The 17,313-nt window shown below is 42.4% G+C and overlaps 1 protein-coding gene across 1 annotated transcript in view; it reads left to right on the top strand.

The window, feature by feature from the left end:
• Window positions 1-2,248: 2,248 nt before the first annotated feature.
• Window positions 2,249-17,313, top strand: part of Plch1 (phospholipase C eta 1) — a 202,996-nt gene continuing 187,931 nt past the window's right edge. Inside the window, exon 1 of the mRNA XM_051198667.1 lies at window positions 2,249-2,434. The gene's annotated coding sequence lies outside the window, so the exon portion shown is untranslated. The remainder of the gene's footprint in view (window positions 2,435-17,313) is intronic.

Here is a 17,313-nt window from a genome sequence, read left to right as displayed (position 1 = left end):
AATCCCACCAATTCCCACCCTGGAACACCCCCCCCCCCCAAGAAACCCGTCTAAAGCCTGTCTCCTGCTTGGTTCCCTGCTGTTTCTCCAGCTGAGGCCCCTGTGTCTTTCCCAACTAATCTCTTGTGCTGTGTGAGTTTGTGGTACTCCTTGGCTCCTGACTGCTAGGACACCTTTCCTCTTAGAACTGCAACATTACCATGGGGGAAATCTTATCCATTCAGAGCTGCTGAGAGCTGCAACATTTCCACTGGGAAAGACTTTCCCCTCAGAGCTGTAACACAATTACAAGTTCTCATTCTTGTTTTCCATAGGTTTGAAATGTTGCATTATTTAAAAATTTCAAAGTTCACCCAACTAAAGAAATAAACAGCACCAGAACCAAGAATCCATAACACATAAACACTGTTGTCAAGAGGTTTGTGTTTGAGTTTATTTTAACCTGTGCATCTGAGATCTTTCAGTTCCAGAAAACAAACACAAGAGGCTGGACGATGGATAACTGTGACTGATGGGGAGTTTAATTATCTTGCCTTTTTTTTCTTCCTGTTTCCTATTCACCATGGTGATTGCGACCCAAACAAAACTCTAAATACCCCTTTTCTACACAAAGAAACGCAATTTGGAGGCAGAAGATGATGTGCCTATTTTTTTCTTTTTCTTTTCCCTTTTCTCATTTATTTACTATTTATTTATATATTTGGTGCTAGCAATTGAATTCAGGGCCTCAAAGCACACTATGCCCAACCCTACTTAATTTCTTGTAAATTAGGTGTTTGTGATTTGGCTAAAGAAGTAAAAGGAAAGAAAAATTGGGAAACTAAATTTAATTGTTTTCCCCGGGAAGCCAAAAGACCTTGACTTTTTTTTTCCTCCCTAAATTGATTTCTTCTTTGTACTCTTGTCACTATCCTGGTGCATTCTTTCTTTCTTTCTTTCTTTCTTTCTTTCTTTCTTTCTTTCTTTCTTTCTTTCTTTCTTTCTTTCTTTCTAACCCCCCCCCCCCCCAGTCCAGGATAGCTTTTCAGGGTAAAGTTTCTTTTTGCCCATGGTGCTTTGCTGTGAAATTGTAATTGCCTCTGTTCAACGGAATAATACAAATGGGTTGTTTCTATGGTATCGGCTGAGAGGAATGAAAAGGTGAAATACTAGATCTTGTGCTAAGGGGTCACAGTGCGTCCCACCCTCCAACCGTCTGTCAAAGAGGACTGGCGATCCAGTTCGGCCTTCCAATCGCAGGCTCTCTCGTTTATTACTTCCTGAGCAGATTCACGCATGAAAAACAAAACTTTTGTTTACGCTGTCACTAGGCTCAGACAACCCTGTGCTGCCATGCCAGCGCTTCTGGCTTTCTTACTGGAGGAAAGTTTTACTTTGAAAGGTGCGCGAGGAGCTGCATCCATAGTTCCTCCTAGCCAGGCTTTGAACTAACAATAGGGCAGGTTGAATAAATGCAAATCCTGGAATCCTGTAGCCGGATCACACTGTACCACGCTGGTCCATCTCCACTGTTGGGGAGCTCATCTTTCATCAACTTTTGAACACTTCCTGGGTGCAAACGTCCCTCTGACACCGATATACACATTAGCTTCTTCAGCCCGCTAGCGGTGGAACCGAGGGGCATTTGGAAGAGACCAGGAGATAACAAAACATTCTATAGCCTACACTCCCCGTTCTTCAATTTGATTTGTAGTTTACTCAAAATGGATCGCCGTAATTTACCATTATTATCAGACGCTATATTTATTGGGAAAAGGGCAAGGGGGGTTGGGGGGGAGGAATGGGTGGTTTGGAACTTAATTTTAGAAGTGCTTCAAACTCTTTTGTAAGAGCAATGCTCAGTTCACTTTCCCTGCACTCTCCAACTTGGCTTCTGCAGCTCCCTTATCTACCACCTAAACCGAGACTCTACCGGGGGTGGCCCTGGTTTGGGATTCTTCGAAATTTGCTGCGGAGGAGAACATAAGATCTTTATTCCCAGAGGTTCTGGCCTGTGCCTAGCAGGGAGCCCATTCGGGAGGGTGTAAGTCAAGGGGTCCAGGTCCAATTCATGCCCCCTCCCCCCAACAACGATTACGGTCCTGCTGGGGCAGCAGAGGTTACAGAAGCTCCAGTCCACTGACGCGCGCTCCAGTTCCGGATTTGCTCTGAGCTGCGGGCTAGGTGGGAGGGGGCTCCAGTGAGAGCCTGAGGATTTGAATGAGAAAGCAGGTTCTGGCGGCAGCGCAGGTCTCTGCACCGAGCTCCTCAGCGGGTTCTGCTGGCTGGTGTGGAGTGGTGCCCATCTCGGGGCCTGTTTTGCCTTTTGGCAGGTGCTTGGGATTGGAGTCTCACCGGGCCACTAGCAGATAGATCACTCCAGCATTTACGAGGTTGTGCCGGTGACAAAAAACTCCGAGGGTCCTTCATCCGCGGTACACTCAGAGCTGAGGAGGTCAGTGCTTTCGAGGGGTGGGGGTGGGGGGTAGGGAGAGGGACACGAGCAGGAAGAGGAGAACCGGACTGCTTCTCCAGCGTCGCGCGAGCAGGTGGCGGAGTTCTTTCTGGGCAGTCTCAGTCCCAGTCCCGCGCTCTGTGGACTGTGCAGTGTGCCAGGATGCCCCGGGCGATGAACTGGACCACAGTACCTCATGGCTCCGGATGGAGCGTGTGGGCTTGAGTGCCTGAGCGAGACCTAACCTTTCGCCTTCCCTGCCCTGGTTGCAGAAGTCCAGCCTTTGGGAGGGTCGGGCATCGCTTTGGGCTGATCCCACGAGGGCTCCCGGACCCTCTGGCTGCCGGCAGAGCAGCTCTGCAGTCACGGGAGCGCGCCTTCAATTGCACGCGCGAGTCTCACGGTTCAAAAAACTCCTGGCATTAGGCGCGAGGAGGATTTACTCCAATTGCCCTTTCCTGGGACAATTCGGAGGTTACCGGAGCGACGCCCGGGCTGCGAAGGCGCTTTCCGCGCCTGCGCGGGATCCCTTGGCAACAGCGCTGGGTCGGAGACGCCACTTGACTAGCAGACCTGTCTTGCTTTGATAAACTATGGAACCCTCTCCTTCTCTAGACTTTTTTTTTTTTTTTTTTTTTTTTTTTTTTTTTAGCTTGGCATCAACTTACGATATCATTTTTCCTTTAAGAGTTTAGCATTGAAGTGATGATCAACTGCGTGAAATAGAAAACATAAAACTTTTTTCTCTCCTGCCTTTCCTATTGATCAAGGAAGGACAATAATGTTGAGAAGCTGCTTATTGGAACATTCAGGTTTCCTCCTTTTATCCTATGAAAGAGGAGATGAATAAGACTTTACTTCCTGGTGAGGTTTTTGTTTTTTAAATTTAGTCGGCCTTGGGTCTTAGGAGGACAGATCTGAGTTTTCTTTCCGCAGTGTGCCCATAACCCCGTAGCGCCTGCGTCCTCTACACCACACAGCCGGGTTTATACTGCACAGAGCCCCATGCTCTCCAAATGAACTAGGGTAAAAATACCGGTGACTGCAAACAAAGGCTTTCTATGGCAGCAGAGGCTTTGCTTTTCCAGATGCGCGCCGCCTTTGGCTTATGGCTGTGGTTATGATCTTGTTCAGAAAATGAATGTTTTAAGACGCCTTACTGCTGACTCGTCTTCCTAAGCTGTCTATTGAGAGTCATTTTCTTCAAATTGTGTCTTGAAAACCCCCTGCCCTCCTTTAAGTTCCATTTGTTTACACTCAGGCGAGCATTTGGCAAACTACAAATCTTCAGGGTTCCCAGTTGGCGCTGTAACTTCTAGTTTCTCTGCGTTCTTAGTTCTTAGAATGCAACCTTATTTTGCAGCATGATTGAAAACTACTTTCTATTAAATAAACCAGTTAGAGTGCACATAACTGTTAATAAGAGTTTAAAATGAGTTACTTTTCTTGGGACAAAATATGTCCTAAAATAACTTGAATGAAGTAAATTAAGGATTGTGCATTGAACACTATGCATTCCAGAATACCGGGTGTTTAGTCATACCAGAACTTTTAAGATGATTTCATCTAGTGCCAACAACAAATGGCAGTCAGTGACACCAGCATACTACTTTCTAACAATCGGTAAATAACATTCAAATAAAGTTTTCTCCCTCATCCTTTTTCTCATCAATGTCTAGACATTGTACAACTCATGTAGCTCTAATATATATTTTTTTAAAAATACTCTTCTATTGAAATTTAGAAAAACTTAATTTTCAGGTTCAAGTACTTTGTGACCCTATTTGGTGACTCTGATTCCTTGGTTCTCAGTGACTTGTGTTTCTGCTGGTTCTGGGGAGGTAAACTGCAGTTTTAGCAGATCATGGGATAATGAGATTGGGAGTGCCTGGAGGAAGGCTGGGAAGGAGACCAAGGGAGGGGAGGTTGGTGGGCAGAGCCAGATTTATAGTGTCTTGTAATAAAGTGTGTTAAAAATCCTGGCTTCTGTTTGCCCTATTTTCCACAACATTGACTTCAAGTACATTTATTTTGAAAATTAGTCGTACGCATGATTATATAGAGTTATAAAAACAGGCATGATAAAGGATTTATAACATAGAGTACTGTGTGTTTGTGTGTGTTGCTGGGGACTGAACCCAAGTCTTCACTTTTGCATGCTAGAAAATCTGTTTATTATCAGGTTACATGCCTTGCCCTTGTGAAAATTCTTTGTTTTGTTTTGTTTGTTTGTTTAAAGCCTATAGCACCGGGTATCTCCAGGTTTTCTCCCATCCAAGGACTAACCAGGCCCCATACTGCTTAGCTTCTGAGATCAGATGAGATTGGGTGAGTTCAGGGTGGTATGGCATAGTCGTGAAAATTCTTAATAAAATATTCTGTGTCTAATTCATTCATTTAGCCAACAAATGTTTATTGAGAACTTATATGTAAGCAAGATGAATACATTCAGTTTCTTGGCCTCAGTAAATTAAGAGTTCTGAGTTCTGGGATAATTATAAAGCAGCTCTGGTTTCCGCTACCTCTGGTGGTTTTCTTTTGTCCCCTGGTGCAGGACATCAGCCCCAGCTCCTTACATGTGGTGTGCAAGCACCCTGCCACTAGCTGCATCTCCATTGAAACTTTTGGTTTTCTTAAGAGAATAGTTAATTTGGTGCTGATTAGAAGTCTAGGCTCAAATAAACCCCTCCCCCCAAAAAACTTAACCAAAACCAGTGGTTAAGTTCTTATTTAAAAATGAGTGTTTTTTAAAAAGCATTTTAGATAAAATAAGATTATCCTGTGTGTGTGTGTGTGTGTGTGTGTGTGTGTGTGTGTGTGTGTGTGTGTGTACTTTGACACAGCCCTCAGACTTGTGCTTAGTACAGTGCTTAGTGTGGGAGAAACAAGAAGCCTTCAGTTCAGGTTTCCCAGGGGAAGGTAGGTGAGTGCTTCAGCAGTCCTTTGTTCTGGTTCCGTGTTTCATGACATAATGAACCTGCTGCCAGCTCCCTTCAAAGAACAGAGTTGGGCTGCATGCTTGAAGGATTATGACTATTATTTCTCTGAGGGGAAAAGGGGGTGGGTACAAAATTATGGCCTGATGAAAGGAACACAGTGGAACAGTTTAACTTTTAGGTTAGGGTAACTTTTAGTGAGTATAGATTATTAACATCTCTTATGTCTACTACAAGAGCGCTACCGAAATACTGACCGTGCTTGATAAACATTTGCTTTTGCCATTTCTAGGTTAGGGAAGATTCTGACCTTCTTTCCTTCAGCATCTTAGGAGTTTAATAAAGATTAGAAGGTCAGAGATGTGCTGAGAAGCACCCCTTATTTGGTTATTGCTCTTTGTCTAGGAAAACCAGACTCAGCTGTGAACTGTGGACCAAGTGATGCAGAACTCATTACTTTGAACAATGCCTTCCCTGCCTGTGAAGTGTGTCCTCTCTTCTTGCTGGCAGGGGCTTATTCCAGCCTAGCTGTGGTCACAAGGAAAATCATTTAGACACAGTTCAGCAGGCATTCACTTGCTTGTCTTTGACACCCGTGACCATTTTTGTTTAGGGAGAAATCCAGTATTGCTGTGATAGGGTGTGCCAAATCGGAAGGGCATTTTAGGAAGCCCATGAAGAAGTTTACACAGCTTTTTGCTATTATCATCAAAGTTTCTGCCTTCTGTGCTTCAAAGTAGAAGAGGACATGATGGTTAAAGAAGGGGTGACCAAAAAAAGAAATGTTTATGCAAAAGTTAAAAATGTCCTTTCCAGCCCTGCAGTTTGGATACAGTAAGTTCTTGGGCCTTGCAGTCATTACAGAGCAAAGAAAGATGACTCTGCCATATGTGTTGCATATATTAGGAAGCTAAGGATTGAGGCTACCAAGTGACCTTCTTAAATTCTTAAAGCTAACAAATGTAGACCTGGATGAAACTACCATGCTATTGATTTTTAATTTTGCTGTTTCAGGCGATCTAGGAACAGCAGATGTCAATTCCTTACTATGAACATGCTGTTTAGAGTCCTGTGAAGATGGTTTAATTGTAGATGCAAAGTGGTGTGACAGTAGCCATTTCACATGCTCTGTATCTGACAGTGAGTGGAACTCACCATGTTTATGTTCTGAAAATATATTTGGTTCCAAGCATGCGTATAACATGAAAAAAACATTTCTGTTTATATAGATACAAGACTCCTTTAGTAACTTAGGAATTTCGGCATGATTGAGATTTAATATACCTAGGGATTTTCTAGTAGGTTCTTGTCTAGTAAATATCTTAAGGAGTTCTGGAAGAAAAGGAGGAAATGAACATGTGACTAGGCATGTACTATATGTCTCTTTACAACTCATAACAACCCAAAGAAGTTGCAGTTTTCCCATGGTGCTGATGAGACTCGGTGAGGTTACTTTCTTGCCTATGATATACATAAGTTGGAAACAGATTTAGAATTTGAGACTAGGTTTGCACACCTCCACGTGTCGTTATATCATGATCCCACTCAGGAAGACTAGAACACATTTATGCAAAACACTGATGGTTTTATTTTCAAATTCCCCAATTCATACAAAGTGCAGACAGAAGTATTTCTGCAGTCCAGTGAGTAGAGAAGATTCACTCTGGGGGTCAGGGGATTATAAATTTAGGTCTGGTTCCAGAAAAACATTCAAGACTTTGTTTATAAACTGTGTTGGCTATTTGTTTGGAAGTGAGTGATGTTTAGGTTCTTTTCTTGGCACATCAAAGCAGCCCACTAATCACTTCTGGTCTGTTGTCAGATCTGAGAGGACCCTTCACCAGCTTGATGCCTGTTTTCTGACATGTCGAGACAGAAATCTTGGTTTTTATCTTAGATAACCTTTGCCTGTTTCTTTTTCTTGAGGTAGTATTGTGAAAGTTGCTACAGGAATGAAGTAGGTGAGTTTTTACTAAAATGCTTTTTGAATTTGGCATCAGGATCACCTTGGGTCATTGTTGAAAATACCTGAAGTGAGGCCAGAAGCCAGTGTGCTGGGAGTGTCTCCTGGGAGCGTGTGACAGACTGCATGGAGCAGAGTGCTGTGTCACATTATTTTTTCATGCTTCTTTATCCCTGGAAAAACTGAGGCTCAGGAATGTCTCTGTCCACATAGCCCTTGGGCTGGGTTGCAGCTGGGTTGGGGCTGGAGCTCAAGTTAGTAGTAGTCTTATGTTCTAGATAACATATCATACACACTTCCCCTTTGTCTTCTTTCTCCCCACTGTCTGGTTCCAGTTAGTTCCAAGCCCTTCCTCTTCTTTTTTTGTCAAGGGTCTCAAGTAGCCCAGGCGATCTAGAACTGAAGGTTTAGATGAGGATGGCCTGATCCTTCTACCTCCTGAATCCTGCCTGGGCTTAGAGTTGTGCACCTCCATGCCTACCTTGTCATTTTCAGTAGCTCTTTCTGTAGCCCTTTTCTCTGTGGCTGTGTCTTTGGCAAGGAACTTAACTAACCTGTCCAGCTAGTCAGCTGCTGGGGCCCACCTGTTAAATTGCACTGGAAGTGTGGAAGGTCTAATTTAGTGCTGTTGCATGTGAGTTACTGATTAACTAATGAAAGTCCTCGTGGTTTCTTTTTACTGGTCTTCATTTCCTGTTGCTAGTCTAGGAGAATCAAACATTCAAATTCAGCTTCCCGCTTCCTTCTTCCCGCCTCTTGGATGTAGTAAAGGGGTCTCTGGATCTCAGAACAGGTCTCCACGAAGTGCTAATAAAAATCTCAGCGAAATTACCCGAGGTGGAAACATGGAACATCTATGCAGGGTTTTCTGGGGCCAGAATCCAGGAACAGAAGTTAAGTGAGTTGATTTGCTGGTAATTGTGCACTATTCAGTTTTCTAGACATCCTGTTTTCTTTTGCCAATAGATCTTTCTTAACAATCAGTAGTGGGACCAGAGATATTGAAAATAAAATATGTTTTCAAAAGAGATTGGTTTACAGACAAAGATAATCAGTACATATAAGGAGTTAAGGTTATTGAAATAGTCTTTTGGTTTTTATTTTAATTTGAAGTTGATGGTTCCATATAACCATTGATATTAGAAGAAGAAGAGAAAATGTGGAGGGAAAAAAAGTCTCTGGACTGAAACACAAAAGACTAGTAGAATGGCTTGCTGAGTGAAAGGAACAAACTGCTCACTGTATACCTTTTTTTGTGACTTTTTAAATATTTAAAACTTTCAACTTAAAAAATCATTGGTTTTTCAATAATAAAGAAAAACATGCATTTACCTCCTAGGCCTTTGTAGATGTAAGAGCTGGGAAGTAGTGTTTACTCTTTTTGAAAATCTCATCAAGATTCACATTCAGTGATTTTGTTTGTTTTTATTTTTGAGATAGGCCTTTTATGTAGCCCTGGCTAACTCACTATGTGGTACCCTAGGCAAGCCTCAAACTTGTGGCTATCCTTCCGCCCCAATCTTGGGAGGGCTTAGGCCTTAGATTTCAGGCACACATCACTATACTGGCCATATTTAGTAATTTTTAAAACTAGTGTTTTCCAAACTCTTGACACAGAGCCAGGAGTTCCTTCCTTCCTTCCTTCCTTCCTTCCTTCCTTCCTTCCTTCCTTCCTTCCTTCCTCCCTCCCTCCCTCCCTCCCTCCCTCCCTCCCTCCCTCCCTCCCTCCCTCCCTCCCTCCCTTCCTTCCTTCCTTCCTTCCTTCCCTCTCTCTCTCTCTCTCTCTCTCTCTCTCTCTCTCTCTCTCTCTCTGTTTCTCTCTCCCACCAAGTCTGCCAATTGGCTGCAGTTAGACTCGGTGGTGCACACTAACAATCAGCATTTGTTCAGTGAAGTTAGAAAGTCTCTCTTTTCCTTATCTTTTTATCTTACCCACTGTTTCTTGTTCCACCATAGAGACCTCTTGATTATTCCCATATTTTTCTGAGCAGTTTCTGAATGGATATCATAGAAAGAAGGAAAGAAAGAAGTTTGTATACAGTTTTATTCTGAACCACAACTTTTCTTTATTTAAATAGCTTGTGAATTGGAGGCATTTGCTGTTTACTCAGTGAATCGTTAAGATACAGTTTTAGAGGAAAATAAGCACAAACTGTGTACAGGCTTCCCTTTCATTTGTCAAAAGAGAGAAATGTGAAATCTATTATTTGGTGTCCAAGTTTCAATTAAAGGCAGAAAGCCAACAGTTCTCAGCACAGTCCTGACCAATCCCACCTCAGACCTGGTCCAGGTTTTTTTCTCATAGAATTCTTGTTGCTCAGTTAGTTTTCATTCATTGGGAAAGAAGTGTTCTTATTTTGAGTAGCTCATAATGCTCATCAATCTATCATCTTCTATTTAATTTTATTATTATAATTAATATTGATAGTGTATTCCTATGTAACCCAGGTGGGCCCTTCAACTTTTGAGCCTCTTGCCTCAGCTTTCTGAGGGCTAGGATTTCAGGCCTCGCTATAACACCTGGCTGTGAAAGAAAAAAATTTAAAGTGTTGTTAGTACATGTTCTATCCCAAAAGTATCTCTTAGCCCTTTAGCTGGCTCCTTCATAGACCAAAAGCATCATTTGTTTCTTTTCAAAGATGTAATTAATTTATTTGTAGGTTTGGTTATTTTGTTTTATGTGTGTGAATGTTTTGCCTGTGTGTATATGTATAGCAAATCTGTACCTGGTGCCCTTGGAGGTCATTAAAGGGCATTTGTTCTTCCTAGAACTGGAGAGATGGATGGTTTTAACTACTATGTGGGTGCTGGGAATTGAACATGGGTCCTCTGCAAGAGCAGCAAGTGTTCTTAACCATTGAGCTTTCTCTCCAGCCCGGCATAATATATTTTATATCCTTCTGTGTTCAGATGGGCTGGACATGCTGGTGTGCTTGCCATCCTGGCACCTAAGAGGTTGAAGCTAGAGGACTGTGACTTTAAGGCCTCTCTGGGATACATTGGGAGACTTTCTTTCAAGAAAACCAAAGATTCAAATGATAGCATACTAGCCACACACTTTCTTTTTTCCCTCAGTGCTGCTGAGGACTACACCCAAGGCCTTACACATAGAAGGCAAGTACTGCACTACTGGGCTATATGCCCTGTTGCACGGATTCTAATTGTTCTTAATAATAGAAACTTGGTGTCAGTTGTCAGCATGTCAATGCTGAAGGGTCAAAGAAACAGAGCGGCCAAACACTAGAGAGTTTTTACCTCTACCAATGCTCAGACCAAAGGGGGATCCTGTCCTTAGACTGCATCCTCAGACTGACTGCTTCTTCAGACTGCATCCTTCTCTATTGTCTCCTGCCTTATATTCCTCTCTCCACCCAGCCATATCACTCCTGTCTCCACCTACCTAGTGTTGGGATTAAAGATGTGTGATTCCAAGTACTGGGATCAAAGGCGTGAACCTGTTACTCTTTTAGACAGGTTCAATCTCATGTAGCCCAGAGTGACCTTGAACTAACAGAGATCTATCTGCCTCTGTCTCCCGAATGCTGGAATTAAAGGTGTGTACTACCATTGCCTGGCCTCTATGGCTAACTAGTGTTCTGCTATGGCTAGCTCTATGTTCTGATCCTCAGGCAAGCTTTATTTGTTAGATCACAAACAAAATATCCTACAATACCCAGCTATAATTTTGCATTTCCCACTTTCCATTATTTTATCATCCCATATTAACTTATACAGCTTCATTATTTAAAGAACTATTTCCTTTTTAGAAGATTTATTTAGTGTGGATGTGTGTGTGTGTGTGTGTGTGTGTGTGTGTGTGTGTGTAGGGCAGAGGATACCTTTGTGGTGTCAGTTCCTCCCTGCCATTATGTGAGCACAGAGTTTGAACTCCCAGTCAGGGGTTTGTCAGCAAGTGCCTTTATCCACAGAGCTGTCTCCTTGGACCTTGAATTGTGGGCATTTTCACTCTTTATTTTCCTTCCTTCCTTCCTTCCTTCCTTCCTTCCTTCCTTCCTTCCTTCCTTCCTTCCTTTCTTTCTTTTATAACCTTCTCTCTCCTACTGAAGCCCTTCTTTCCAACAAGCCCCCTAATACTTTAATGTCATTTGTTTTGGAAACTACTAGGTTTACTTATGTCTGCCTGTATGAGCATGGGTTAGCAGCTGTCTCCTGGAATATGAGCAGCTTATTAGCAGCTACACCACTGATGAAAATGAGACCCTCCCTCTTCCCTTGTATCCGTTAACTGTTGGTAGACCCACTTTGAAGGGTGGAGCCTCGTAAGCTCCTGCCCCAAATATGATAAAGTGATGATGCGTCCAGTGTTGTGTAGGTCTTGTGCTGGTAACAATAACTCTTCACAAGCACAATGATGATGTCATGTCCAGTAGACACTGTTTACTAGCATTCTCGCCTAACCTCTGGCCCTTCAATTCTTTCTGTTCATCTTTTGAACTGTTCCTTGGGCCTTGGAGGAGTGATTGGAAAATTTATTCTATTCCTCTGTCATTTTCTGTTTTATTTTATCAGACTGTATCTTTTTAATATTATACATTTAAAATATATTTATTTATGCATATGGTGTTATGCCTACAGGTCAGAAGAGGGCACCAGATTTCATTGTAGATGTTTGTGAACCACCATGTGGTTGCTGGGAATTTAACTCAGGACCTCTAGAAGAGCAGTCAGTGCTTTTAACCTCTGAGCCAGCTCTCCAACCCCAGTATAGTTTTTACTTAATGAATTATTACAGCTAATATTTAATAGTTCTATCTTTTAAAAAAGATTTTATTTAGTTCATCTTTTTTGAGACAAAGTCTCTCTACAGAGTTCTGAAACTCTCTATGATACCAGACTTGCCTCAAACTCCCAGAGATCCATCTACTCCTGCTTCCCAAGTGCTGGGATTAAAGGCTTGCAACACTAGGGCTGGCAAGATTTATTTTATTTTATTTGGTTTTTTGAGACAGAGTTTCTCTGTGTAACAGTCATGGCTGTCCTGGAATTCACAGTGTAGACCAGGCTGGCCTCAAACTCACAGAGATCTATCTGCCTCAGCCTTCTGAGCGCTGGGATTAAAGGTGTGTGCCACCACTGCCCGGCAATTTATTATATTATTAAATTATATGTATGTGTGTGTGTTTGTGTGTGTGTTGTGGGATATGTGCATGTGAGTGCAACTGACCACAGCAGCCATTAATTGTAGGTTCTCCCTCGAGCTGGAGTTATAGGTAGTTGTGAGCTGCCAAACTTCAGTGATGGGAACTAAATTCAAGTCCTTTGGAAGAGCAGTACAAGCTTTTAACTTGGAACCATCATGCTATCCTTGTATGTTTAAATTTTTACACTAATAATATCAATATAACAATATCAGTAATTTAGCCAGACAGTGGTGGCACAGGCCTTTAATCCCAGCACTCAGGAGGCAGAGGCAGGCAGATCTCTGTAAGTTCTAGGCCAACCTGGTTTATAGAGTGACTTCTTTCTTTTCCTGCTTTCAGGATTCTCTTTTTGCCTTTGATTTTTGACGTTTTGGTTAAGTATAATCTTAGTATATCTAGTCTTATTAGCTGACTCTGATTAGAGGGACATTTAACATTTTCCTATCTGGATACTTACATTTGAAAATTTTTATATTAATATTTATCTTCCTGCTCCTTTCCCTCCACCTTCATTTCTTTTAAGACAGAGTTTCACCATGTTACCCTGGTTGGCCTAGAAATTTATTATGTAGACCAGGATGGCCTCAAACTTAGAGGACCCCCCTGCTTCTGCCTCCCCAGTGCCTGGATTAAAGGTGTGTATTCCCACACTCAGCTGTGTTTCTGGGTTCTTTTCTCTCCAATATTTCTCTTTAGCTCTGATTATTCACTCATTGGGTACTGCCTGTCAATCAGTAAGCTTTCCTCTCATATTTTATATCTTCAAGGAACGATTTCTGTGTTTATGGAACCCCTCCTCCTTTTTTTGATCACTCTGTTCTTTAATTTTTTTTCATTTAGTTCATTGTGTTTTTCAGTTCTTAAATTTTATTATTTTAAAATAAGTTAAATCTCTGTTAAACTCTGTTGTATTTTAGTCATTTATTATTTTCCCAATTTCATTGAGTTGCTTGTCTATGTTTCCTTGTCTATGTTTCCTTGAAGTTCACTGAGTTTCTGGGTTTCCTTGTCAGGTAATTCACTGGTCTCCTTTCAACCTGGGCTACCAGTGTTTTATTTTATTTTGTTGGTAGTGTCATGCTTCCCTGATTGGTTTTTATGCTTATGGTCATGAATTGGTATCTATATGTTTAAAGAACTTTGATGGGGGATGTCCTTCTGTATGCTGTGAATATTTGTTTTTCTTATTGGTTGATGAATAAAGCTGGCTTCACCCAGTGGACAGGTAGGATTTAGCCAGGCAGGAAATCCAAACAGGGATAGAGAAAGGCAGAGTCAAAGAGACACCATGTAGCTGCCCAGGAAGCAAGAAGTCTGGGGCATCACCGGTATGCCAAGACCACACAGATTAATAGAAATGGGTTAATAATTAAGAGAGCTAGCCAGTAAAAAGCAGGAGCCATCAGCCAAATAGTTTATAAGTAATATAAACCTCTGTGTGTTTATTTGGGACTAAATGAGTGTGGGACAGGGCAGAACAGAAACATTCATCTATAGAACTTATTTTGCCTTTTAGAGATTCTGGGGCAGTTGTCTGGGTCAGATATCTAGGTGTGCTTGCTACAGGTTGGTCAGCCCGGCTGGTCCTAGGAATGGAAGCTCCAATTCAGCTGATTTGTCCTGGGTGTTGGACTCCTCAGGGTGTAGGCCCATTAGGGTTTTCTTAGAGTTTGAGTCCCTAGGGATTGGTCTGGGCATTGGAGCAGTATAAACGTAGTACTATTGAGGCCCATCCAGAGCTTGCTAGGGTCAGTCTGTGAGGCTTGATAATTACATGGAACTGAATTTATTTGGTAAGTTGGAACATGGCATATAGAAGTTTGCCTGGAGGGTTTTTCCATGCTCTGCTGCCTAGGGTTTGGAGAAGGGATGATATCACCAATGGGAAACTTCCTCCTACTCTCTTTGTCTTAGTTAGAGTTATATTTCCATGAAGAGATACCATGACCATGGCAACTCTTATTTTTTCTTTTTTTATTATTAATATTGTAATTTTTCTTATTTTACATATCAATCCCAGTTCCCTCTCCCTTCCATGCCCCCGACCACCCTCCCATCCCATTCCCCACCCCACCTGGACTCCACAGTGAAGGTGATGCCATAGCAACTCTTATAAAGGAAAACATTTAATTAGGGCTGGCTTACCGTTCAGAGGTTTAGTCCATTATTGTCATGGTGGGAAGCATGGCAGCATGCAGGCAGACTTGTGCTGGAGAGGTAGCTGAGAGTTCTGTATCTGGATATGCAGACAGGAGAAAGCATGACTGAGTTTGGATTGACCCTTTGAAACCTCAAAGCCAGTGTCACTTCCTCCAATAAGATCTCACCTACTCTAACAAGGGCACACCTCTTGACAGCCACCCCTTATGAACCCGTGGAGGCCATTTTCATTCAAACCACCACACTCTTGCCTGTGACTTTTTTACTTCTTTCTTTTCCTCCCACTTCTTCCCTCCTCTGTTTCCCTTCCTCCCTCTCCCTCTTCCTTTCTTTCTGTTTTTTTTTTTAAACAGGGATTCTCTGTGTAGTTTTGGAGCCTGTTCTAGAACTCTGTAGACCTGGCTGACCTCTCGAACTCACAGAGATCCACCTGCCTCTGCCTACCAAGTGCTGGGATCAAAGGCATGCACTACTACCACCTGGTGGCTTTTCTTATTTCTATGTTACACCCAGATGCTGCAATCTTTCATTTGGCTTCTTAGGTCTTGGGAAATTATTTTCATTCATTGATAGTTGTTCAAGTTAATTTATTTGTTGTTAGGCATATATCAGAAAGCCAAAGTCACAGCAACAACTTTTTTTGTGTGTTAGAGGTATAGCCAGTATACAGTAAATTAATTTTTAACTTTGGTAACAATTGGTTGTAGCACAAATTCTAATTGGTCTTTATAATAAAAACCCAAAGTCGGATATAGGGGTTAATGCGGAAAGATCAGAGGAACAGAGCAGCCAGCCACTATAGAGACCTTGACCTAATTAATCCGCAGACTGAATGCACTGAGTTCCTGTCTCCTCCAGCGTTATATTCTGTGCTGCACCCAATCATATCACCTGTCTCCACCTCCTTAGTGCTGGGATTAAAGGTGTTGTTAGTATTCTGGTATCTATCTGTACTGGCCTGTAGTTGGGGTTCTGACAGGATATGTCCTCAGCTTCAGCACATTCACTATGTTATGTTTTAAAAGGGCCCAGCCCACCTCCCATCTTCCTTTCTCCCCCCCCCTTTCTTCTCTCTCTCCTTTTCTTCCTGAGTCTCTGTCTCTTCTTCTCTCTCTGCCTCTCTCTTCCTCCACTCCTGTCCTTAGAGGCCATTCTCCCCTCTTCCTCCCTGCTTTTCCCACTCACTTTCCCTCAATAAAAATTCCCCTCCACCCAAGCTCTGTTGCATGGTGTCTTTCTCTTGTGTACTGCTTTTTAAAATTACAACACAAGTGACTTCCAAGTACTGGGATTAAAGGTGTGAGCCACCACTGCTTGGCTCTGTTTCTCTTTTAAACTGGATCAATCTGGTGTAGCCTAGGGTGGCCTTGACCTCACAGAGAGCCATCTGATCTTCAAGCAAGCTTTATTTCCTAACACACACACACACACACACACACACACAAAAAAAAAAAAAAAAAAAAAAAACAAAACCATTGCCACCATTGATAAACTGGTCTCTGGCGAGTCTGACCAAATTTTATTCCTGTAAAAGAGGGATGACGTGGGATGACCTCCCATCAGCCACCCCAGGAATGCTGAACCTGCTGATCTGACAGACACCACCGTTGTGTAGATGAACCTTGCTTTTCTCCTATTTGCTATGGGTTACTTGATATTATTGAAGATTTTTCTTCTTCTTCTTCTTTTTTTTTTTTTTGTGCTGTGTTGGGGATTAAACCCAAGCATTTGTGTTCCACAGACAAGCACTGCACCACCGAGCTACACCCCTATCCAGCTAATTTCTTTTTTTTAAAAATGGTGCATATATATATTTTTATATATTTGTTTTAAGTTCATTTTTATTTAAATTGAAAACAATCTAATTTTATGTACCAATCCCAGTTCCCTCTCTCTCCTATCTTCCCATGCACCCTCACCAGACCCCCATCCCCCCATCTATGCCTCAGGGAGGGTGAGGCCTCCCATGAGAGGTCATCAAAGTCTGTCACATCATTTGGGGCAGGTCCTAGGCCCTACCCCATGTATCTAGGCTGAGAGATTATCCCTCCATAGGGAATGGGCTCCCAAAGCCCATTTGTGCACTAGAGGTAAATACTGGCTCCACTGTCAGAGGCCCCATAGACTGCCCAGTCCTCTTAACTGACACCCACATTCAGGGGACTTGGTTTGGTCCTATGCTGGTTTCCCAGCTATCAGACTGGGGTCCATGAGCTCCCCCTTGTTCAGGTCAGCTGCTTCTGTGGGTTTGCCCAGCATGGTCTTGACTCCTTTTCTCATCCCTCCTCCCTCTCTACAACTGGATTCCAGGAGTTTGGCTCAGTGTTTAGCTGTGAATCTCTGCTTCTGCTTCCATCAGCTACTGGATGAAGGCTTTATGATGGCATTTAAGATAGTCATCAATCTCATTGTAGGGTCCAACTAATTTCTTTATTATATCACAGTATATTTAATCAGCATATTAATAATATGCCTTGTTAATTCATATGATCTGGATGTGGTTTGTCTGTTGACCTAAAACTCAGACTGAAATTTGATTGCCATTGTGGCAGCGCTTTTGAGCCAGGTTTTTAAGAGGTAATTAGATTAAGAGATTAGACTCATTTTTGTGGGGCTGGGTTTTGTGGGGTTAGTCTCGTGGGACTAGGGTGTTTACTG

Source organism: Phodopus roborovskii, unplaced genomic scaffold (assembly GCF_943737965.1).
Source record: "Phodopus roborovskii unplaced genomic scaffold, PHOROB, whole genome shotgun sequence".
In the NCBI taxonomy this organism is placed as follows: domain Eukaryota; kingdom Metazoa; phylum Chordata; class Mammalia; order Rodentia; family Cricetidae; genus Phodopus; species Phodopus roborovskii.
This window is presented reverse-complemented; position numbering and strand designations above follow the sequence as displayed.